Here is a 23,080-nt window from a genome sequence, read left to right on the forward strand (position 1 = left end):
GCCGCCCTCTCGCCGCCCTGCCCCTGGCGCTCTGGCCGCCGGGGGGAGAGCCGAGCCACCGCCGGGGCTCGCCGCCCTGCCCCCGCCGGGGCTCACCGCCCTGCCCCCGGCGCTCTGGCCGCCGGGGGGGGGGGGAGCCGAGCCCCCGCCGGGGCTCGCCGCCCTCTCGCCGCCCTGCCCCCGGCGCTCTGGCCGCCGGGGGGAGAGCCGAGCCGCTGCCGGGGCTCGCCGCCCTGCCCCCGCCGGGGCTCGCCGCCCTCCTCCCAGGGCTCCGGCCGCCCTCCCCTCCGGCGCCCTCCCCCCGGCCGCCGGGGGGAGAGTGGAGCCCCCGCCGGGGCTCGCCGCCCTCCCCCCCCCGGTGCCCTGCCCCCGGCCGCTGGGGGAGAGCGGAGCCCCCGCCGGGGCTCGCCACCCTCGCCCCGGGGCTCCGGCCGCCCTCCCCCCGGCGGGAGCCGCCGCCCTCCTCCCAGGGCTCGCCGCCCTCCCCCCCCCCCCGCGCCCTGCCCCCGGCCGCCGGGGGGAGAGCAGAGCCCCCGCCGGAGCTCGCCGCCACCCCCGCGGGCTCCGCCCCCCCCCCCCCCCCCGCGGGGGGGGGGGGGGGGCGGCCGGAGGCTTTTTTGCCTGGGGCGGCAAAAAAGCCAGAGCCGGCCCTGGTTTTACACCATGTTATTTCATAAATGTCAGGTTTGAATACTTAGAAAAAGGAAATTTAACCATTGCTCATGAAGCAGAAGTTAGTTTTAAGCAGTACACTTTAGGATCTTTGTATAGACAATCACGAGCATATATCAAGCACATATTAATCATGATCATTATCAGTCCATAGGCTTCTGCCCGTTGGTGTCCACTTTCACCTTTCATTCTATACACATGTCCAAAAAGATTTTGATAAACATATAGTAAAGACAATTTAATAAGTATCCCATTATGTCAATTTATATGGGTTTTCAGATAGAGACATAAGTAAAAAAAGAAAAACAAGAGTTTGTGTTTTAAATTTAAAATTTTCCTAAAAAATATCGATCAATCATTATCAGTCAAGAATAAAATATGTCATTACAAATGCATTTTAATTTCCTTATTGGTCGAAATGTCAAAGACTGCTAAACTAACCTTCCTGTTTTTCCCTGCGATCTTTTTCATTTGCCCGTTCAATATAAACTCTGTCCAGATCTATCAGTTCTCCATCCAGCTGGTAACTCTTAATACACATCAGCATGTCCAAATGATCTACTTGTAAACGATTCCGTAGTTTGTTTTTTAGAGTGTTCATTAAGCTAAAGCCACGCTCACAGTCTGGACTTGATGCTAGGAATGTTCCTCCAATATCCATCAACTTTGCAAGATCCTGAAACTATTCGTTCTGGTGAGCAAATGTCACCATATCTGGAAAACTTAAAACCAATTGGCTTTTGATTCTTTCGGCTACTGCAAACTTGAAGTCATTGTACTGACTGACTATAACAATCTCTTCAGCAAGAAAGTCTTTGTATTTTGAACATAGGGATTTGACCTGATGAATTCCAAAATTGAAGTCACACTTAACTATTGCTGCACAATCAAAAGCGGACCACTCCTGGACTTCATCCTCTGGAAACCTGTCTGCAAAATGTGCACACAAGATGTTTATCAACGTTATTATGGAACTGGTATCAATTTCATTATTTTCTTGAGAGCTCATATCTAAGAGAGCCTTAACTTTTCACTCCAAAAGACTGAATCTCCAAGGTACTGTCTTCTGATCTTATTCAGTTTACCTCAGGCAAGGTGAAATGCTTCAAGAGGTTAAGGAACCATTTCTGAAGCAGCGTGGATAGTGAAGCCAGCTCTGACAAAACATCATTCAAAACTTCTAATGTTATTCGTATTCCATGGTATTCAGCTTTTTGTGGCAGTATTTAGAAACTGGATCAGTATCTTTGTCTTGCTCAAAATATTCCAGAAGAGGATTATAGTTGCGAATAATTGCTCAAAGTGCAAAGTGCCTAGATAACCAGCACACTTCATTGAGTGGCCTGAAAGCCACTGACTCACATTCAGAAGCATCCACTATTTCCTGAAGTTTGCATTTTCTCCTGGATGACCAACAGAACACCGTGTAGACAGTTCTCATTAAGGTTTCGATGTCTCTTATGAGCTTGACCTCTTTCCATGCATCAGAAATCCCCAAGTCGTCCCAGTGTGCAACGCAATGTTGCTGGACTAAGTGTGGAATATCATGTTTCAGCTGAGCCTCATCATCAGATGTGAACATCACCATTTTCATTAGATCAAGTTGGTGTTTTTTATAAAACTCTTTGATTGCAGACACTATTGAAACAGCATCACATTCTTGCAATTGTAATAGTCCACCAAACGAAGTTTTATAGTCTGCAGAATTTATGGATCTATATTTAAAGTAGAGTATCAAGTATCTGTTAATGGATATATCAGTGCTTTCATCAACAGCTAAAGTATGAAACATTGCCGATGCTATTTCATGCATGGGGTCATTTTGGACAATGCACTTGATAATTTCAAGAAATTCAAAAGCATAATTTTTACTTCTTCAGCTCGCTGGTATGTGCACATACTTTTCCAAATGGTCATTAATATCCTGAACAGAAAGCATTGAGCTGTTCATTTTAAAAGCCAACAACACACTGTCAATAAGTGCCTTGATTTCTTCTGAGTTTGAGCGCGTGCGTTCAAGATTAATTTGCCTCCTCTGCTTTTCAGCTGGACTTTCAAGTATCATGCTAAGCAATCTGCTCCGTAAGGAAGGGTTTTTGTTTCTAAGCCTTGTTACACCATCTGTATGAAACTTACTTGACAGATGATGCTTTAAGAAATCCAAATTCCATACGTCGTTCCACATTCTTCCTGTTGAAAATTCTCTCGAAGCTCTGGCATCTTGACAATATACACAAACCACTCCGTTGTCCTCATCATATGTGAATATTTCATGAAGTTTAACAAGCATTACACTATGTGACTTCGGTGTAACCGCCTCTATAGTCTCATCCAGCCATCCAGATTTAAATGAAGTCGCTGTTTTTTACGCTTTAGACCTCTAGACAGTGACATTTTGGGATTGATTTTTTACCAGATTGATTTATTTAAAATTAATACTTTTATTATATGGCTACTATTTCAATGTGCTTAACAGCGTGACTCGACAAAAGGATCAGGATACCATAAGTTTATGCATAGCTAAAAAAACGTGGCAAAAAATGCGGGAAAATGGTAAAACATCATGAGTAAATGTATGAAGTCCAATGCCTTTGAAAGATTTCAGTCACAAAAACAACACTTACCTTTGTTCATTTCTGGGAAATCTTTGCAGTTCCTTAACAACTATGGCCAGACATTTTGACTTATTCACACGTACTTGAGTTTGTACACAGCCAAATGAACAACTACAAGGAGATGTGTGGGGCCCGACCGTCCCAATGTGATCAAAGTTCCACGTTCAAAATGCTGGCGGGGAGGGGTACGAACAATTCATTGCCCTCCTTTGCCTTCCCCGCCCCTTACCAGCTGGTAGAATCTGGCTGTGTTCATAGATGGCAGGCGAACAATGTCCAGAGTTGCCCGTAAATTATATTTTGACCTGGCTCCAATGTAGTATTTCAGTTTTTGTGCGTGCAGTGTTTCACCATGTGCGTGGGGTTTAGGATCTGTGTGCGCATGCACATGCGCACAGTTTAGAGGGAACAGTGCTCCCAATCCCCCTGGCAGTGAAAGGTGCATCCCCACGCACGGCCGTGTCATGAATGGAAACAGTTCTCAGAGTCAGACATTGGGAAGAACAAGCAGAGCTGTCTGAAGCTGTGAGTCCAGGAATGGGAAGGGGGGTGCTGCAGGTCAGGATTGAGAGTCTATGTGACAATGCTCAGTAAAAGCCATGCAGGAAATTGGCGGGGGGGACACTGGAACGACTATTAAAAGTCTACATCTTTGAGTGCAAATTTGTCATTTCTCCAGTCCCCATCTGCTGTGTCATTTCCTTTTACTCCTGGTTCTCAGAAACTTTTCAAGACCAGCTTTGTTTTTTTCCGTGTGAGGTTTCATATCTGCCTGGCCCCCTGCCCAGCTGGGCTCCAGATAACAGGCAATGCAGGGAAGGAAGCTCAGAGGATTTAATCTCAGAACACATTTCATAGAGTAGAATCATAGAAATATCAGGCTGGAAGGGACCTCATGAGGTCACCTGGTTCAGCCCCCTGTTCTGAGGCAGGAGCATGTCAACCTAGACCATCCCTGACAGGTGTTTGTCCAACCTGGTCTTAAAACCCTTCAGTGATGGGTTTTCCATGCTTCCCTTGAGATCCTATTCCAGAGATTAACTCCATTTTGGGTTAGAAAGTTTTTCCTAATAACTAACCTCAATCTTCCTTGCTGAAGACTCAGCCCATCACTTCTTGTCCTACCCTCTGTGGACATGGAGAACCATTGATCCCTGTCCTCTTTAGAACAGACATTCACATAGTGGAAGACTGTTCTCAGGTTCCCCTTCAGCCTCCTCTTCTCTAGACTAAACATGCCCAGTTTTTTCACCTTTCCTTTTAGCTCAGGCTTTCTCAACCTTTGATCATTTTTGTTCCTCACCTCTGGACTCTCCAATTTCTCTACATCTCCCCTAAAGTGTGGCACCCAAAACTGGACACAGTACTCCAACTGAGGCCCCACCAGTGTCGAGTAGTGTGGAACAATTACCTCCCATGTCTTACATACGGCACTCCTCTTAATACACCCCAGAATAATATTAATGTTTTTCATCCCTGCAGCACATTGTTCACTCATAGTCAATGTATGATCCACTTTAGCCTCCAGATCCTTTTTGCAGTGCTACCACCTAGCCAGTTATTCCCCATTTTGTAGTTCTGCATTTGATTTTTCCTTCCTAAGTGAAGTACTTTGCACATATCTGTATTGAATTGCATATTGGTGATTCCAGATCAAATCTCTAATTTGTCAAGTATGTTTCAAAACCTAATTTTGTTCTCCAAAGTGTTTGCAGCCCCTTTCAGGTTGGTGTCATCTGCACTTCATCATCCAAGACATTAATGAAAAGATTGCAAAGTACCAGACCCAGAACTGACCGCTGCGGGACTCCACTAGAATCGTTTTCCCAGTTTGGCACACAACCATTGATAGGTTTTGAGTATGGTCTTGTCTACTACTTCCCCCCATCCACTAGGCCAGTATCCCAATTTAAGAACGAAATTAGGTTGATTTGGCATGATTTGTTCTTGCTGGCCATTCCTTGTAACCCAAACTAAGTATTTAATAATTTGCTCCAGTATCTTTCCAGGTATCAAAGTTAGGCTGACTGGTCTATAATTCACTGTATTCTCTTTGTTCCTCTTTTTAAAGATAAGTACTATGTTTGCCCTTCTCCAGACCTCTGGGACCTCACCTGTCCTCCAGAGGTTCTCAAAGACACATCCTAATAATTCCGTGATTGCTTCAGCCACTTCCGTATGTACCCAATGATTAATTTAATCAGGCTCTGCTAACTTGAATACATCTAACCTATCTAAATGTTCTGTAACCTGTTCTTTCCCTATTTTGGCTTGTGTTCCTTCCCCCTTGCTAGTATTAATTGTGAAGAGTATCTGTTCACCATTAACCTTTTTAGTGAAGTCTGAAGCAAAACTGACATTAAATACCTTTTTTCATTTTGATTGTTAGTTCTCTTTCCTGGCTACGTAGTGAACCTTCACTTTTCTGAATCTTTCTCTCGCTCCTAATGCTTGTCAAGGACCTCTTCTTTTATGTCCCTTGCTAGGTGAAACTAATTTTGTTCCTTAGCATCTCTGATTGTGTTCCTACGTGCTAGTCCTATTCTTTTATACTCCTCCTTAGCAATTTTTCCAAGTTTCCCCCTTTTTTAAGGATTCTTCTTTGATTATGAGGTCATTAAAGAACTTCTGTGGAGACATATTGGCCTCTTACTATTCCTTGTGTCTTTCCTTTGCATAGGAATAGTTTGCAGTTGTGCCTTTAATATTGTCCTCTTCAGAAACTGACAGCTCTCCTGAACTCTTTTCGCCCTTAGACTTTCCTAACATGAGAGCTGACCTATAATTTTCTGAGCTGGTTAGTCTGCTTTTTTGAAGTTCATTGTCCTTATTTTATTGCTCTCCCTCCTTCCTTTTGTTAGGATCAGGAATTCTATCATTTCAGGATCACTTTCTCTCATAAATTGCCTTCAGAATTGCAACCAATTCCTCCTTGTTGGTCAGAACCAAGTCTAAAATGCCCCCCTGGTTTCTTCCCCCACCTTCTGACACAAAAAGTTGTCCACCAGACATTCCAGGCACTTATGGGGAATGTTGTGTCTTGACGTATAACTTTTCCAGCTGATGTCTGGGTAGTTAAAGTCCCCTTCCCTCCCCGCTATTTCCCTGTAAACTTGTTAATTTCACAGGCCAGATTGTGTCCTCTGGAATCAACACAGAATTCAATGAAATCCCATCCCTGTGAGTATTTCCTTCCCTCCTGGATCTCTGTCATCCAGCTGAGGGGAGCCGCAGCCACTCAGCGGTTAAACCCGGCAGTCTGAGCTGTCTAGCAAACCAGGGCAGTAGGAAAAACAAATCACTAGGATTCAGCCACTCTAGCTGCATCTGACTCTGCTGGAGAGCATGACTGAAGAGAGGAGGGTGAATGTGGTGGGCTGGATTAGCTTAAAAAACAGGCTGAGATGGATTCTGATTACTCTCTATGTTGATGATGTGGCGGGTGGAGGGTTTGTGGAACATCAGTCTATCTTCTGTGGGGAGAGGAGGCTGTAGAGTTTGTATGGCCTCCACCTCAGGAGAAGAGGGACCAATCTCCATGGGGACCGGCCGGCTAGAGGAGTCAAGGGAGGGCTAAACTAATAGACCAAGGGGAGGGTAAAAGGGGGAAGAAATGAGCTCTCAGCAAAAATCAAGAACAAAATTAATCCAGGAACCCCAATTAAATGAAGAGAAGAAATTCTTGACTTGCCTCTGCACCAGTGCGAGGAGTCTGGGGAACAAACACGAGGAATTGGAATTGCTCCTCTGGTAGCATCAGTTTGGTGTAGCAGGTGTGACTGGAACCTGCTGGGATGATTCCCACGACTGGACGGTTAAAATCCATGGTTACCAGCTAGTCAGGAAGGATCAAGTGGAGAAAAGGGGAGGGGACGTGCACTCAGTGTCAAAAATGGCACCACCTGTTTCCGAGTCACTGATAACTGGGAAGAAACTGATCCTGGATGCTTATGGATCAATGTCCTACCCAATAAAGCACAAGAGAGGTTAGTTGGTGTCAGCTATAGACCATCACATCACACTCGGGAAGAGGATGCCTGGCCCTGCGAGCACCTTTCTATACTGTGTAGGAAATAAACCATGTGAAGTGTCCTAGGCCCCAGCTTAGCGCATTAACCACAACCTCAGCCTTCCCCTGTAGGGGTTAATTCCCACCTGGCCCTGGCAGATGCAGCAGCTGCTCTGGATTTCACAGCTCGGGTTGATCGCTCAGTATCTGAAACACTTTTTTTGTAACTTAATTTTTATTCATTGCTGGCAATGGAGCAGGGAGTGAAATGCAGCAGGCCGCGCGGCAGGGTGGGGCAGGGGAGGTGGGAGGGAGGCGATCAGCGCCGGGGACTGATCTGCAATCAGTTCAGCGTGGCTTTCGCTGAGTTCCCTTGCCGACCCTGGGAATAGGTGTGTTTGGAATGGGAAATGCCCCCGCCCCCCGTGGGAACTAACCCCTGGGAAAGGCCCAGGGAGGACAGGGTAGGCTTCAGTTTTCACACGACTCAGCAGGTCAGGTAATAACGAGGATCTCCCATAAACAGTCACTTGACCAGGTGACACGGGGAGAGCTACAAACCGCTGGGTCTGCCAAAGGATTTGGCTCGTGTGTGTTCCCTGGGGGAAATAAACCAGCTGCTCCCTACCGAAGCGGCAGCCTAAGGGACTGGGTTGGGATTGCTAAGGGAGACGATGAGAGCTGGCCTTAAACCTGGCTCCTAACTCCTCTAGGCTCCCTACTTTGATTCTCATGGGTTGGGCGCTGCCTGAGTGGAGCCATGGTGGGTGGGAGGGAATGAGCCTGGGGGGGCTCAGCCCCTCTGAGAAGCAGGCAGTAAATCTGGGCATCTCCATGGGACAGAAGTGGCACAGCTCCAGCCCATTCAGTGATTCCCAGCGTGGCTCAGGGCTGCAGCCTCCTCATCGTCGCCTGCATCCAGGGGATGAAGGTGGAAACTCTTGTGTACACTGCTGGGTGGGTCCCATCCTTGGATCCCCAAGAGACGATGCCCTGGGCTGTTCCCTGACACACCAGGGGCCCCCAGAGTCACCCTGCAAAATGAAAGGAGAGACAGATAAACCACAAGACTCAGCAACAGCACCCGCCCCCTGCCCAGGCAGTCTCAGCATCACACCCTCCCATCCTTGGCAACCTCCTGGTTTCTGCCTCCCCTGGGAGAAGAAAAGATTTTTTCCCATTCATTTCTACAGCCTAACCTCTGATCTGTGCTCTGCAGCCCGACTGCAACACCAACAGGCTCATAAATAACAATTTGTCAAGGGAGCTTAAAGGCAGGAGATTTACACTGAAAGAAGTTTTGTTCTCCTCTGGGTCTCCCACACACAGCATCGTTGAGGCGTTATATTCATCGTATATAATATACACGTCATCCTCCAGCACCTCCAGGTCCACCTCATGGAGCGTGTCCGAGCTCAGCTCATTGTCTGCACTAGTCCGGCCCCAGCTGGCGACACTGCACACGGTCTCTGGAGGCACTCGATGATGGGCCGTGGGCAGGTGGATGAGCCTGACATGTTCATTGAGCCGTGCTTTGTGCCGCAGCTGCACACAAGAGAGGACACAAAGACCAGGGTCAATTTGAAGGTCAGAGTCAATGATGTCCCAATCAAATAAGAGAGAAACTACAGCCAATGCATGGCCATGGGGTCATTGGGGTGGGATGATGGGATGGGGGCAGTACCTGCAGCAGTGTGAGGTCACAGGGGAGGGGTTATGGGATGTGGCTGTACCTGGAGAAGTGTGAGGTCACTGGGGGCGGGATCCGTGGCAGATTGAGAGTTAGTGGGGCCCTGTGCTCAGCTTCATTTTTGGGGCCCCATCTTGGGACCCAACCAAGAAAAAGACCATTCTCTCTTATCTCCCGCCCCCGCCCCTGTTTCTCTTCTTTTTTCTTCATCCTCCTATAAGTAATAGGAAGTCAATGAAAATAAAGTGAGGTACCTAGATTGTTTTTGTAGTCTAACTTATTTTTCCACAGACCACTTGAAAATTATTTAGGGTCATAGAATCATAGAATCATAGAATCATAGAATATCAGGGTTGGAAGGGACCTCAAGAGGTCATCTAGTCCAACCCCCTGCTCAAAGCAGGACCAATTCCCAACTAAATCATCCCAGCCAGGGCTTTGTCAAGCCGGGCCTTAAAAACCTCCAAGGAAGGAGACTCCACCACCTCCCTAGGTAACGCATTCCAGTGCTTCACCACCCTCCTAGTGAAATAGTGTTTCCTAATATCCAACCTCGGAGGACCACTTAATAATCTTTCCAAATATTGTTTGTCCCATTAGCTAATTACTGTAAAGCACTTTGGATAAGAGCGCTTTATAAAAAAAAAGTCAAAAACCGTTGGGGTGCAGCGTCTGGCCAGGACTTAGGGGGTGGGAGGGGACTCAGGGCTGGGGGTGCAGGGTCTGGCCAGGACTTAGGGGGTGGGAGGGGGACTCAGGGCTGGGGGTGCAGGGTCTGGCCAGGACTTAGGGGGTGGGGGGGACTCAGGGCTGGGGGTGCAGCGTCTGGCCAGGACTTAGGGGGTGGGGGGGACTCAGGGCTGGGGGTGCAGGGTCTGGCCAGGACTTAGCGGGTGGGAGGGGGACTCAGGGCTGGGGGTGCAGGGTCTGGCCAGGACTTAGGGGGTGGGAGGGGGACTCAGGGCTGGGGGCCAGGACTTAGGGGGTGGGGGGGACTCAGGGCTGGGGGTGCAGCGTCTGGCCAGGACTTAGGGGGTGGGGGGGACTCAGGGCTGGGGGTGCAGGGTCTGGCCAGGACTTAGCGGGTGGGAGGGGGACTCAGGGCTGGGGGTGCAGGGTCTGGCCAGGACTTAGCGGGTGGGAGGGGGACTCAGGGCTGGGGGTGCAGGGTCTGGCCAGGACTTAGGGGGTGGGAGGGGGACTCAGGGCTGGGGGTGCAGGGTCTGGCCAGGACTTAGGGGGTGGGGGGGACTCAGGGCTGGGGGTGCAGGGTCTGGCCAGGACTTAGCGGGTGGGAGGGGGACTCAGGGCTGGGGGTGCAGGGTCTGGCCAGGACTTAGGGGGTGGGAGGGGGACTCAGGGCTGGGGGTGCAGGGTCTGGCCAGGACTTAGGGGGTGGGGGGGACTCAGGGCTGGGGGTGCAGCGTCTGGCCAGGACTTAGGGGGTGGGAGGGGGACTCAGGGCTGGGGGTGCAGGGTCTGGCCAGGACTTAGCGGGTGGGAGGGGGACTCAGGGCTGGGGGTGCAGGGTCTGGCCAGGACTTAGCGGGTGGGAGGGGGACTCAGGGCTGGGGGTGCAGGGTCTGGCCAGGACTTAGGGGGTGGGAGGGGGACTCAGGGCTGGGGGTGCAGGGTCTGGCCAGGACTTAGGGGGTGGGGGGGGACTCAGGGCTGGGGGTGCAGGGTCTGGCCAGGACTTAGGGGGTGGGAGGGGACTCAGGGCTGGGGGTGCAGCGTCTGGCCAGGACTTAGGGGGTGGGAGGGGGACTCAGGGCTGGGGGTGCAGGGTCTGGCCAGGACTTAGGGGGTGGGAGGGGACTCAGGGCTGGGGGTGCAGCGTCTGGCCAGGACTTAGGGGGTGGGAGGGGGACTCAGGGCTGGGGGTGCAGGGTCTGGCCAGGACTTAGGGGGTGGGAGGGGGACTCAGGGCTGGGGGTGCAGGGTCTGGCCAGGACTTAGGGGGTGGGGGGGACTCAGGGCTGGGGGTGCAGGGTCTGGCCAGGACTTAGCGGGTGGGAGGGGGACTCAGGGCTGGGGGTGCAGGGTCTGGCCAGGACTTAGGGGGTGGGAGGGGGACTCAGGGCTGGGGGTGCAGGGTCTGGCCAGGACTTAGGGGGTGGGAGGGGGACTCAGGGCTGGGGGTGCAGGGTCTGGCCAGGACTTAGGGGGTGGGGGGGACTCAGGGCTGGGGGTGCAGCGTCTGGCCAGGACTTAGGGGGTGGGAGGGGGACTCAGGGCTGGGGGTGCAGGGTCTGGCCAGGACTTAGCGGGTGGGAGGGGGACTCAGGGCTGGGGGTGCAGGGTCTGGCCAGGACTTAGCGGGTGGGAGGGGGACTCAGGGCTGGGGGTGCAGGGTCTGGCCAGGACTTAGGGGGTGGGAGGGGGACTCAGGGCTGGGGGTGCAGGGTCTGGCCAGGACTTAGGGGGTGGGGGGGGACTCAGGGCTGGGGGTGCAGGGTCTGGCCAGGACTTAGGGGGTGGGAGGGGACTCAGGGCTGGGGGTGCAGCGTCTGGCCAGGACTTAGGGGGTGGGGGGGGGACTCAGGGCTGGGGGTGCAGGGTCTGGCCAGGACTTAGGGGGTGGGAGGGGACTCAGGGCTGGGGGTGCAGGGTCTGGCCAGGACTTAGGGGGTGGGAGGGGACTCAGGGCTGGGGGTGCAGGGTCTGGCCAGGAGTTAGGGGGTGGGAGGGGACTCAGGGCTGGGGGTGCAGCGTCTGGCCAGGACTTAGGGGGTGGGAGGGGACTCAGGGCTGGGGGTGCAGGGTCTGGCCAGGACTTAGGGGGTGGGAGGGGACTCAGGGCTGGGGGTGCAGCGTCTGGCCAGGACTTAGGGGGTGGGAGGGGACTCAGGGCTGGGGGTGCAGGGTTTGGGAGGAAGTTAGGCTGCAGGAGCAGGCTGGGGGTTGGGGTGCAGGGTCTGGCCAGGAGTTAGGGTGTGGGGGGGGCTCAGAACTGGGGCAGGGGGTTGGGGTATAGAGCACTTAACTGGGGCAGCTCCCGTTTGATGTGAGGGGTGCAGGTGGGGATGTGAGGGGGTGCAGGAGTCAAGGTGGGCAGGGGGCAGAGGGTGTGGGGGGTTGCAGGAGTCAGGGAGAGCAGATGGCTGGGGATGTGTGAGGGGGTGCAGCAGTCAGGGCTGGGAGTGTGTGAAGGGGTGCAGGAGTCAGGGATGGGGGTGCAGGGTCTGGGAGGGAGTTAGGGTGCAGGAGTGGGCTGCGGGTTGGAGTGCAGGGTCTGGCCAGGAGTTAGGGTGCAGGAAGGGGCTCAGGGTTGGGGCAGGAGGTTGGGGTGTGGAGTGCTTACCTGGGGCAGCTCCTATTTGGTGTGAGGAGTGCAGGTGGGAATGTGTGTGTGTGGGGGGGGGTTCAGGAGCTCTCATTTGGTGCTCAGGGTGGGTGTCGGGGTGTGGGGTTGTGCAGGAGTCAGGGAGGGCAGGGGGCTGGGGGTTTGTGAGGGGGGTTTAGGAGTCAGGGCAGGGGGCTGGGGGTGTGGGCTGGGGTCATGGGAGTGCTCCCAGCCTCCTGTCCCACCCCAGCCCCCTGCCTTGAGCCTCTCATGGCAGGAGGATGGGTGGGTATGTATAGGGGGAGTGGAGGGGCCGCACCTTTGCTCCACCCTGCCCCAATTCACCCCCTTCCCCAAGTCCCCGCCTCCTCCCCAGAGCGTGCTGTAGCCCCGCTCCTCCCACTCCCTCCCAGAGCAACCTGAGCGCTGGCAAACAGCTGTTTGGCAGCGGGGGAAGCCCTGGGAGGCAGGAGCAGGAACGCGACACACTCGGGGGAGGGGGGATCTTGGCTGCCGGTGCAGCATGAGACCCAGGAGCTGGCAGGATCAAGCTTCTGCCCCCGCAGCTGCCCGGCCCTGGAGTCCCCTGTTCTTGGGGGGGCCCGTGCCAGGGCACCCTGTATTGTACTGTAAATCTGCCTGTGGGTGGGGTGATGGGATGGGGGCAGTACTTGCAACAGTTTGAAGTCACTGGGGATGGGGTGGAGTGATGGGGAAATTCCCTGTAGCAGTGTGAGGTCACTGGGGGTTGATGGACAGGGGGGCGCTACCTGCAGCAGTGTAAGGTCAAAGGTGCATGGGCATGAGATGGAGATGGTATCTGCAGTAGTGTGAGGTCACTGGGGGCAGGAGGATATGGGCTGGGGGTGTTACCTGCAGCAGTGTGAGGTCACTGGGGGCAGGAGGATATGGGATGGGGGTGTTACCTGCAGCAGTGTGAGGTCACTGGGGGCAGGAGGATATGGGTTGGGGGTGGTACCTGCAGCAGTGTGAGGTCACTGGGGGCAGGAGGATATGGGATGGGGGTGGTACCTGCAGCAGTGTGAGGTCACTGGGGGCAGGAGGATATGGGATGGGGGTGGTACCTGCAGCAGTGTGAGGTCACTGGAGGCAGGGGGATATGATGAGGGTGGTATCTGCAGCAGTGTGCAGTCACTGGGGGCAGGAGGATATGGGCTGGGGGTGTTACCTGCAGCAGTGTGAGGTCACTGGAGGCAGGGGGATACGATGGGGGTGTTATCTGCAGCAGTGTGAGGTCACTGGGGGCAGGAGGATACGATGAGGGTGGTATCTCCAGCAGTGTGAGGTCACTGGGGGCAGGAGGATATGGGATGGGGGTGTTACCTGCAGCAGTGTGAGGTCACTGGAGGCAGGGGGATACGATGGGGGTGTTATCTGCAGCAGTGTGAGGTCACTGAGAGCAGGGGGGTGGGATGAGGGCAGTAGCTGAAGCGGTGTGAGCAGGGCTGGCTCTAGGCACCACCCCTCCAAGCACGTGCTTGGGGCGGCACTTTCTAAGAGGCGGCACTCCGGCCCCCCTTTTTTATTTTTATTTTTTATTTTTTTGCTTGGGGCGGCATTGCCGGGAGCCGGCCCTGGCCCAGCCACTCGCCCTGCCAGCGCGAGCTGGGATCCGCGCCCCCTGCCCAGCCCGGCGGCGCCCTGTACAGCGCTGCCCTGGGGAGACTCGGCGCGGCAGCGGCAGCAGGACCCCATATCCCTCCCTGCATCCCGGGCGCCGCTTCCCTTCCCCCCCCCGCCCAGCCCCTCTCGCGGCCGCTGCAGCCCGGGCTGCGGCGGTGGCTAGAGGGGCTCCCGGAGTGTGTGAGGAGCGGGGGGGGCGGGGGGGAAGGGAAGCGGCGCCTGGGATGCAGGGAGGGAGATGGGGTCCTGCTGCCGCGCCGAGTCTTCCCTTCCCCCCCCCCCCCCCCGCCGCTCCTCACACACTCCGGGAGCCCCTCTAGCCACCGCCACAGCCCGGGCTGCAGCGGCCGCGAGAGGGGCTCCCGGAGTGTGTGAGGAGCGCGGAGGGAAAGAAGCGGCACCCCCTGGAGCCGAGCCCGGGCTGCGGTGGAGGCGAGAGGGGCTCCCAGAGTCAGGGCCGCCCGGGGGGGGGGGGCAAGTGGGGCAATTTGCCCCAGGCCCCGAGTATGTCCAAGGCTCCCCCCGCCTCCGTCTTCCCGCATCCCCCGGCATCTCAGCCGGTAAGGGGGCGGGGCTGCAAGCTGCGGCCCAGCGGCGGGAACTCAGGCCCCGCTGGAGACACCAGGCGGCTGTAGCGATGTTTGGGAGAGGGGTAAGCGGCATGGTAAGGGGCCAGGGCACCCCCGACCCCATCCCCCACAACCCTGACCCCCAGTTCCGAGCCCAGCCCCTCTGAGCCGGGCACCCCCGACCCCATCCCCCACAGCCCTGACCCCCAGCTCCGAGCCTAGCCCCTCTGAGCCGGGCACCCCCGAGCCCATCCTCCCCCCAGCCCTGACCCCCAGCTCCGAGCCCAGCCCCTCTAAGCTGGGCACCCCCGACCCCATCCCCCACAACCCTGACCCCCAGCTCCGAGCCCAGCCCCTCTGAGCCGGACACCCCCCAACCCCATCCCCCCCACAGCCCTGACCCCCAGCGCCGAGCCCAGCCCCTCTGAGCCGGACCCCCCCCGACCCCATCTCCCCACAGCCCTGAGCCCAGCCCCTGTGAGCCGGGTACTCCCCAACCCAGAGCCCAGCTCCCCACCCAGCCTTGGGCAACAGCAGCATCACCCCCAGGCAGCGACAGCCCATTGCCACCAACCATCACCCAGCAACAGCCCATTATGTACTTGCAAATGTATACATACCATTAAAGCATTTAATGTTTTTAAATAATGTATTTAGTGTATTTTCAAATTATTACAAATTAATTTTTGAATCTATTTCACTAGTTATTTTTTACATTTCCAAATACATGTTACTATAGTATTGCAACTTTTTTTTATGGAAGGGGCCCCCGAAATTCTCTGGGCAGCCCTGCCCAGAGTGTGTGAGGAGCCAGGGAGGGAGGGAAGTGGCGTCCCCTGGAGCCAAGCCCGGGCTGCGGCGGCGGCGAGAGGGGCTCCCGGGGTGTGTGAAGAGGTGAGCGGCCGGCTGGGCTCGTCGGTGCTGAGCAGGTAGCCCCGCAGCCGGAGATCCTCGCCTTCCCGCCCGCCGGGGCTGGGCCAGGGCGCGGTGAGGCTGAAGAGCAGCAGGTCCGGGGGGCTCTCCAGGTCCTCGGCTGCCAGCATGTCAGGGGTGAGGGCGGTGAGCACAAACTGATCCACCTTGGCCACCAGCAGCGCCGCGAAGCCCAGGGAGGGGGCCGTGTTCTCCGCGCCGCCCCGCAGCCGCACTGCCACGTGGAAGTACTCCCACTCTGCGCCGTCCAGCAGCTCCACCCGCATGGGGACAGAGTCACAGCTGGGCCAGGGCTTGGCCGCTGTGTGCTGGTAGCGGATCCCACGTTTGGGGGGGAGCCCAGTGCTGGGGTGGCAAGGGGTGCAGGGGGGGGAAGAGAGAGCCCGGTGCTGGGGCGGCAGGGGGTGCGGGTGGGGGGGGGGGCACTGGTGGGCTGGGGGGTGGGGGGGCAGCCAAAATTTTTTTTGCTTGGGGCGGCAAAAAACCTAGAGCCGGCCCTGGGTGTGAGGTCATTGGAGGTGGGGTGATGGATGGGGGTGGTACCTAAGGTCACAGGTGGTGGGGTGATGGGATGGGGGGTGGTACCGGCAGCACTGTGAGCTCACTGTGGGTAGGGAAATGGGATTATAGAAGTACCTGCAGCAGTGTGAAGCAATTGGCGGCGGGGTGATGAGGTGGGGGCAGTACCTGAAGCAGTCTGAGGTCACTGGGGGTGGGGTGATCGGATGGGGGATGGTACCTGCAGCAGCGTGATGTCATTTTCATCCATCTCGTCATTGGATTCTGGGTGGGGGATGACGTATCCAGATCTGCTGCTTCCCAGGTTCATGTATTGAAATGTTGTGGGCCCCAAGTAGCACGCTGATGGTGCTCTGAAATACAAGGGTGTGCACGTGCTGCAGATGGGCCAATACTATGGATCCAGTCATGGGCTGTTAACCCTGTTAAAGTGGGTGGGTTTAGCAGCCGCCTTGCACTCACGATGAATGTAGAGAAGCCAGTGCTCCAGGGCCTTTCCCCTGCAGAAGCAGGGACTGGCTTTGATCTGGCCTGAGGGCAGGGGACTGGCTGGCTCAAGGACAGGGGCTCTTGCATTTCTTACCCCGGGTTGCAGTTACAATGAGCTGCCGTCACCACCACGTCCTCCCTGATCAGGAACCCTCCACACCTGCTTCTTTGATTTCCTCCTGTCTCTATGTTCACAAAGGCCATGTAGGGTCTGGAGTGAGGCCGGGCTTCCCATCCCCCGATGATCTCCCCTGGCAGAGCCTCCAAGAGAAGGAGTTAGTTGAGGCCCCCGATCCAGCAAGCTGGTGTACCCCTTCCCTGACCGAGATCAGGGCCCCCACTGTGCCAGCTGCTGCACAGACCCAGACCGAGAGCAGGGCACCCATCGTGAGGGGCGCTGCCGGGAAACAGAGTGAGAATTCCTGCTCCAGGGAGTTTACGCAGACAGAGGACGGATCCTCATCCCCATTTCACACACTGGGAAATCCAGGCACAATGAGAAAAAGTGATTCACTCCAGAATCACTGGCGCAGTGTGCGGTAGGATTGGAAAATGAACCCAGAAGTCCAGATGCCCAGCCCCCACTCTAACCACTAGAACTCACTCCCCTCCTGGAGCCGGAGACTGAACCCAGGAGTCCTGGCTCCCAGCCCCTCCCCCGCTCTAACCAGACAGGCTGCACAGATCTGCATTTCCTGCCTAGGTGCCCATCGTTCACATCAGGTGTATTGAGCTTCTCTGTGTTGCCTCCGCCTCAAGGGACTTTTTTATGTTAGCACCAACCCCCTCCTCCCCCTCTGCCCCTTTAGCTCCCTGCCCACCTACCCTCAGATATCATTGCTCCCCAGCTGGGTCCTGGACACACACTGATGCCCCCAGACTCCATGGCCCTGAGGCTCGCCAGTTGCATCCTGGTCAAACACTGATAGCCCCCCAGGCCCCACGGCACTGCATCTGGGTGATGGGAACACACTGATAGTGCTGGTGGAAACATCTGACTCTGGGGAGGAGCCAGGGTTTGCAGACAGCTCTGCTCCCTATGGGGCTGGGGGGCCTATTCCCCATGTACTCACCAGTCTGAGCCCCAGGGGGCAGGGGAAAGATGTTGGGGAACAGGAGCAGCAGGAGCATCTTCAGAGGGAGTCCGGGGAAGGAGACGATGTGTCTGCCTCTGGGGTCACTTATAGACCTGTCTGGGGGAGAGCAAAAGGGAGGGGCTGGGCTCCCCAGGTGACACTCGGCTCAGGATCCTGTGGGGGAGGAGCCCCTGGATCCTGCGGGGAGGAGTTCACACCTATGGTAAGGGACTCACCAGCCACCCAGCAGAGCTAGCAGAGAGCAAACCCTTGGCTGTGCACCTCTGGGGCCCTGAATCCACTGGGGCCTGTGCACATTGGGGCCACTATGCCCCCCCCCACCAACTTGAGCCCTGGGGAGAAGGTGTAGGAGCAGCACTGTCATGGCCCAGCTTGGCAGGGGGGTGGGCATCTGCCAAAGCAGTGGGTTACAGGCCTGGCTGAGCAGTGGGGATACAAGGCAGGAAACCTCAGGGCCATGAGCTCCGGGGCGTGGGTAGGGGATCTGCCATCTTGGACCCCTCCCCCCCCACCACACCTGCTGGGGGAAAGGGTGGAAAAGGGGAATCACCAGCCTGAGTCCATTCTGGTGGGGCCATGGGCACTGCAGGGCTGCGCTCACCCTGGGTTGTGCCCAGCAGCCCTGCAGAGTGGAGGGAAGTGGTTCAGCTGCTAAGAGGAGGGGCCTAGTTTGAGGCCGATGCTGTGGTTATCCCGACCTGATCTCAGCATCTCTCTGCAGGGCCGGCTCCAGGGTTTTGGCCGCCCCAAGCAGCCAAAAAAAAAAGAAGAAGCCGCGATCGCGATCCGCGGCGGCAATTCGGCGGGAGGTCCTTCGCTCCGATGCGGAGTGAGGGACCGTCCGCCGAATTGCCGCCAAATACCTGGACGTGCCGCCCCTCTCCAGAGCGGCCGCCCCAAGCACCTGCTTGACAAGCTGGTGCCTGGATCCGGCCCTGTCTCTCTGCACCAGGAGAGCTCCTGTGTCTGGTTGGGACCTTCACAAGCCACAGGCTGACAGACTCGCTTCCCCCTCTCTCGCAAAGCAACGCCGGTCCTCTCCGCTCTCATGTCCAGGTGAAGCAGCAGGAGGAAGGTTCCTCTGTGGCCAGGCACCCTCCACAGCTGGGGCTGCAGCACATCTAGGCACTGGCCCAGCCTGGAGCTGTGCACATTTGGAGTGGAGCTGAGCCCTGATAAAGCTTGCACAGTCTCCTCTCCATGCACATGCCTGGTGATGCGTGTGGCGAGGGCTGAGACATCCACTGACACGTCTTTGCTGGCCTCTTTCTCCAGGCGCCCGGGTTGGAGCAGAGATGGGGGTGGGGAGGACACCTCAGTGAGATGTTTCCACCTGCCTGGTGGAGCCTCGGCCGTCTCTTTTCCTGGAAAACCCACCACATGGCCTGCAGGGGGAGTGATCAGGCCCAACTGCATCACACCCCCACCCCCAGCTGAGCCCCTGGAGCCAGGGCCGGCTCTAACTCTTTTGCCGCCCCAGGCAAAAAAGAAGAGCGCCGCCCCGCCGTACCCCCCCCCCCCACGAGCGCTGCCGAAATCCCCGCCCCCCCCCAGCACCACGCCACCTGAAGCCCCACCCCCCAGCGCCGCGCCGCCCGAAGCCCCGCCCCTCCAAGCGCCGCACCGCCCGAAGCCCCCGCCCCTCCTCCGAGCACCGCGCCGCCCGAAGCCCCCGCCCTCCCTCCGAGCGCCGCCCGAAGCCCCGCCCCCCTCCAAGCACCACGCCGCCCGAAGCCCCCGCCCCCCCTCCGAGCACCACGCCGCCTGAAGCCCCGCCCCCCCGAGCACCACGCCGCCCGAAGCCCACGCCCCCTCCCCGAGCGCCGCGCCGCCAAATAAAAAAAAAAATTAAAAAGTTAAAAATCAAGCGCCGCCCTGCCCCAAGGTGCTGCCCCAAGCACGTGCTTGGTTGGCTGGTGCCTGGAGCCGGCCCTGCCCGGAGCCCTGCCCAGCTGGGGGCTGCCCGTCCTGCTGCCAGGCACAGCTGGGGCCACACTTAACTGGAACCGCTCTGTGCCCCGGCAGCCGTGCACTGCTGGGTACTGCGCACATCTGGAGTGGAGGTGGGTGAAGTGGCTCAGCCGCTAACAGTCTGAGCTCTCTCCCTGTCTTGGTGCTATTGTGGGAGCCGCGGTTTGACCAAGACTGAGCTCAGCTTCTGGTGGGAACCCGGCCCCTTGATCCTCCTCAATTGCCCCCCTCCCTCACAGCGTGGGCGTGAGCTGGGGTGAGGGAAATGGGTTAGGGAGACCAAGCCGCCCCCACCCCACCTGCATCTGTGACAGCACCACTTTTCACAGACATCTGGATGGGGGGCGGGGCAGAAATAGTGAATCTGATTCTCAACCCCTCCCCCACCGTCGAGCCAGCCAATCTTGGATAGGAGTTGGTGCCTCCTGGAGGGGAAAAGCCCCATGTCCCCTTCCCCTTCCCCTGAACCAGCCCTGGGGCTGGTTCAGAGCCAGTGTCCCCTAGAGGGGAAAGGCCCATGTGCATTTCCAGCCCACCCTACAGTGTAATGTGAGGCTGGATCCCATTTGGAGCCGTTCCCATTGGTGTGAGTGAGGGGTCTGAGTGGACTCCAGTGTGTACCTGCTCCTCGGCTTATGTGTGTTTGGCTCTTGTGAAAATCTCCCCATATCCCCCCATTGGGAGATGCTGGGTGCTGGGATTACATGGGATTGAGCCTCAGCACTTGAGAGGATGGGCTGGGGATTGTAAAGGGGGTCAGGGTGTTACGGGCCCAGGGCCGACTGAAAGTCAATGGGATTTTGACACCTCACTCCTGCAGGTGGCTTTGAACATCTTAACTTGTCTGTGTGCAATAGCAGTGGTCACTTCTAAAGACCCTGGAGGGAAGTAAACACCCACAAAGGCTGAATGTCACTACACTCCATTGATGCCGGCAGACAGAGAACAGGGAGTGAAATAAACAAGCAAACATGGCAGAGATGAAGGCACCAACAGAGCCGAGATACTACAGCAATCGGTTACACTGTCAGGGGATGGATGGATGGATGGAGGGGGTGTGTGGGAAGGGAGGGAGGGATGGAGACTTGCATATGCATAGGGAGAGCGGGAGGGAAGGATGGAAGGACAGATGGAAAGAAGGGTGTGGTTGGGAAGGGGGGGCTGGCTGGATAGAAGGTTGTTGATGGGGACTGATGGATAGATAGAAGGGCGTGGATGGTCTGTCATGGGGTAGATACACCCCGTCAAGGGGTGTCTAGTCATGCACAGTCAGTGGGGAGCTTATGCCCTGATTCCTAGAGTCTCTCTGACAGCCTAACCCAGAACATGGGAGAGTGCGAGCTAGTGGTCAGAGTCCTTTGGGCTATCCTTGTTCTCACGGTAGTGTGACCTAGTAGTCAGAGTCCTTTGGGACAGCTCTTTCTCTCAGGTTGGCATATCCTAGTAGGCAGAGGGGAAAGGGCTGCCCCCCAGAGTCTCAGGCCGTCAAGCAGGGTAGAGCAGCAAATCAACGGTCTGGAATCTCCAGCCCTCAGGCAGGGAGGAGCAGCAACCACCCAGTCTGGGTCCCTCGGGCCCTCAGATAGGGTGGGAAAAACAAATGGTCTGGGTTACTCAGGCCTTCAGACTGGGCAGGGCAGCAAACAGACAGTCTGGGTTGCTCAGGCCCTCAGATAGGCCATAGCCGGAAACTCACAGTCTCAATAGTCTAGCGTTCTGACTTGGGTGAACGGCAAACAACCACAAGCCTCTAGGCCTAAGCTGGGGAGAAGCAGCCACCCTGGTGTGGGGTTGGCCGCAGGAGGTAGGAGGACCTGGGCCCACCCGCTCCACCGGGTCCCAGCCCAGGGCCATAATGCCCCAACACTGGTCAGCGGGGATCCCACTTGAAACTTGCTGACGAGTCGCCCGGTCCCAGGACCGCACTAGTATCTATTTCCCCAGCGCTACTTCCTACCCAGTCTCCCAGTACAGCCGGCCACGGATCCTCTGGGTCTCTGGCTCACACAAATCTGGTGTTTAGCCAGACAGGGATCAGCCACACGGCATCGTCCAGTCCTAGGGAGCGCTGTCCAGCACTGCCCCGTTACCAAACAGAGAGAGCCAGACGGAGGGGAGTGTGGAGACACACAGGTCAATTCTGTCTGTACCTGCTCCACAGCCACTGGATTTGGGTGTGGGTGTGGGGTGGGTGTAATTCCAGCCCTGCAGGTGTTACAGCCCCGCACCCTCTAACCAGAGATCTGCCCTGCCTTGGTGAACCCAGCGCCTGCCCCATACAACATGGGTTAGGAGGAAATTCAGTGGTGGAAACGTTTGTGTCAGATCTGTACTGATTGCAGAGGATACAAGATATGAAGTGAAATTAACAAGCTGTGTGGTGGAAGGGTTTGGGGGCTGCGGGGCCTGGGACTACCTGACTGAGGTGCTTTGAGTTGGGGGCAGTAGTGTGTCCTCGAAGCCTGCGCTTCGGGACACCTGGTTTCTGTGCCCAGCTCTGCTGCTGAGTGACTTTGGACAAGTCATGGCTCCTCTCTGTGCCTCAGTTTCCCCATCTGGGAATAATGATCCCAACAACCTTTGTAAAGTGCTTTGAGATCTGCTGAAAGAAAGGTACAGCCCAGATCCTTAAACGTACTTGGGCACCTGGTGATTTAAATGGGAGTTAGAAACCTCAACACTCCTGAGGATGTGGGCCTAGATATTCTTATTTAGCACTAATTTTGTTTATGGCTCATCCCAGCTTCCCTTCATCCCGCCCTTTGCCCCCTTATCCTCCCCCAACCCTGGATCATTAGCATTCACAAATCCCAATCTACAGGCCAGTGATAGAAAAGGAAGTGTGAATCGTTCAAAGAAAATGTTTTTTATTCAAAAACGGCTTTTTTTCCCTCAAGAGTCATTTGTTTTTCAAATGAAGGTCCGTTTTTGATATTTTCCAAATATTTGGAATATTCTTTATTTTGTCCCAATATAGCTCAGCAATGCTTTCCAGGTTCCTGTGATCTGGGTTTTTCCTACCTCCCGTCAGTATCACAATGGTAAATAATAAATAATTAAATATTTGTGGGGTAGGGAGAGGAAAAAAGGAAAGAAAATACTGAAAACAAATAAAAGCTGGGTCCTGTTCAAAATCTCCTAAACAAAACATTCAAATTTCAATTTTTTTAATGCAATCGTTTCCATGTGCTATTGTCATGGGCTGTTTAATTTGGCTAGCAACGCTTTCTAGTGTTATATTGGCCATCTAAAACACATGGCCTTGCTGCTAATCCTTGACTGGGTGAAAGTTTTAAAGGCAGCCAATGACATGCTGCAGCTAGGAATTTTGATGGTAGAAAACTTTGAAGATGTAATAGGTATAAAAATGTTCAGCATTTGTAGAGGGCTTATAGAATTCAACAGAGAAAATTCTACCTTTGCTTCAGAATCCTCTAGGCTGATGTAAAACCCTGTACAAATGTGGGAATTCTTACGACTCAGGGGGAAAGGTTTTCACCGAATATTGTTCTGGGGGTAACAAGAAATGTCATCAGACAGACACAACACAAACAGAGAGACCCGGGGACAGAAGAGAGTCTGATGC

At 55.7% G+C, this 23,080-nt stretch overlaps 1 pseudogene; it reads right to left on the reverse strand.

Annotated features, from left to right (window-relative positions):
• Positions 1 to 8,181: 8,181 nt before the first annotated feature.
• On the reverse strand, positions 8,182 to 17,557 carry LOC135886564 (mast cell protease 1A-like; annotated as a pseudogene).
• Between the last annotated feature and the right edge of the window lie 5,523 nt (positions 17,558 to 23,080).

This window comes from Emys orbicularis, chromosome 12, assembly GCF_028017835.1.
Source record: "Emys orbicularis isolate rEmyOrb1 chromosome 12, rEmyOrb1.hap1, whole genome shotgun sequence".
Taxonomy (NCBI): Eukaryota; Metazoa; Chordata; order Testudines; family Emydidae; genus Emys; species Emys orbicularis.